A 1,848-nucleotide genomic window follows, 5' to 3' on the forward strand; every position below is an offset into this window, starting at 1 on the left:
TAGATTTTAAATTACGCTAATGTGTTAATGAACTTCACAGTCAAGATGGCTACAGCTGCGGGGCAGTGCAGAGAGAAGCTAAATAGCTCCTTCCTTCTCCGTAGTGCACAAATGAAGTGAGAACTGCCACACACTTAAGTGGCCAGGTGTGCACACAATAGTTTCATAAATGGTTTCAGGAGAAAGGCCGTGGCTCAGTGGAAGAGCATCTGCTTGGCATGTAGAAGGTCCCAGGTTCAATCTTCCGCATCTCCAGTTAAAAGGATCAGGTAGCAGGTAACCTGAAAGACCTCTCTGCCTGAGACCCTGGAGAGCCATGAAGTGGGCTATAGCTCAATGGTAGAGTGTCTCCTTGGCATGCAGAAGGCCCCAGGTTCGGTCCCCGGCATCTCCAGTTAAAAGGAGCAGGCAGCATGTGATGGGAAAGACCTCTCTGCCTGAGACCCTGGAGAGCCATGAAGTAGGGCTGTAGCTCAGTGGAAGAGCCTCTGCTTGCCATGCAGAAGGTCCCAGGTTCAATCCCTGGCATCTCCAGTTAAAAGGACCAGGCAGTAGGGGATGTGAATGACCTCTGCCCGAGACCCTGGAGAGAAACTGCCAGTCTGAGTAGACAGTTCTGACGGAGATGGACCAAGGGTCTGTTTCGGTATAAGTCAGCTTCTTGTGTTCACATGTGTGTGGTCAAGTGCTCCCTTAGCCTGGAACACATTTATTTATACATTTATTTACTTGATTTGTACCCCTCCTTTCCCCCCCAATGGGGACCCGAAGCGGCTTACACTGCTCTCCTCCCCTCCTTTTTATCCTCACAACATCCCTGTGGAGTAGGTTAGATCGGGAGAGTATGACCGGTCCACGGTCACCAAGCGGCAGACTCTAATCTGGAGAACCTGGTTTGATTCCCCACTCCTCCACACGCAGCCAGCTGGGTGACCTTGAGTCAGTCACAAGTTCTCTCAGAGCTCTTCTCTCAAGAGCAGCTCTCTCAGCGCTCTCTCAGCCCCACCTGCCTCACAGGGTGTCTGTTGTGGGGAGGGGAAGGGAAAGGAGACTGTAAGATGCTCTGAGACTCTGAGTGAAAGCCATGGTATAAATCCAATTTCTTCTTCTTCCGGAGTGGTCTGCCTTGCGTAGCAACCCTGGACTTCCTGGGGTGGTCTCTCATCCAAATACTAACCATGGCTGACCCTGCTTAGCTTCCAAGATCTGACAAGATCAGGCTAGCCTGGGCTATCCAGGGCAGGGCAGAGTCAAACAGACCTGGTTTAGAATCATAGAGTTGGAAGGGACCTCCAGGGTCATCTAGTCCAGCCCCCTGCACAATGCAGGAAATTAACAAATACCTCTTCCAACACACACCCAGTGACCCCCTGTTCCACGCCCAGAAGATGACAAAAAAAAAACCCCTCCAGGATCTCCAGCTAAACTGGCCCGGAGAAAAATTGCTTCCAGACCCCAGAGTGGCAATCAGCATTCGTGTATGAAAGGGCCATAAGAACTAAGCACTGAGGCAACCCTTCCTGCCCTCCCTCTCATGATCTGCCTAAGTCCACACAATCAGCACTGCTGACAGATGGCCCTCTAGCCTCTGCTTGAAAACCTCCCAAGAAGGAAAGCCCACCACCTCCCGAGGAAGCCTGCTCCACAGAGGAACCGCCCTGTCACGAAGTTCTTCCTAATGTTTAGCCGAAAACTCTTCTGATTTAATTTCGACCTGTTGGTCCTGGTCTGACCTTCTGGGGCAACTGAAAACAACTCCTCACCATCCTCTATATGACAGCCCTTCAAGTACTTGAAGCTGGTTAGCATATCATCTTTGCTGCGACCTACTTCTGTGTGGAGCTGCGG

At 51.2% G+C, this 1,848-nt stretch overlaps 1 non-coding gene across 1 annotated transcript; it reads left to right on the forward strand.

Moving 5' to 3' along the window:
• Positions 1–462: 462 nt before the first annotated feature.
• TRNAG-GCC lies at positions 463–534 on the forward strand. The gene has a single exon. It is a non-coding gene; the product is annotated as a tRNA-Gly (tRNA).
• Positions 535–1,848: the final 1,314 nt, after the last annotated feature.

This window comes from Gekko japonicus, unplaced genomic scaffold (genome assembly GCF_001447785.1).
Source record: "Gekko japonicus isolate JY-2015 unplaced genomic scaffold, Gekko_japonicus_V1.1 scaffold4007, whole genome shotgun sequence".
NCBI classification, from domain to species: domain Eukaryota; kingdom Metazoa; phylum Chordata; class Lepidosauria; order Squamata; family Gekkonidae; genus Gekko; species Gekko japonicus.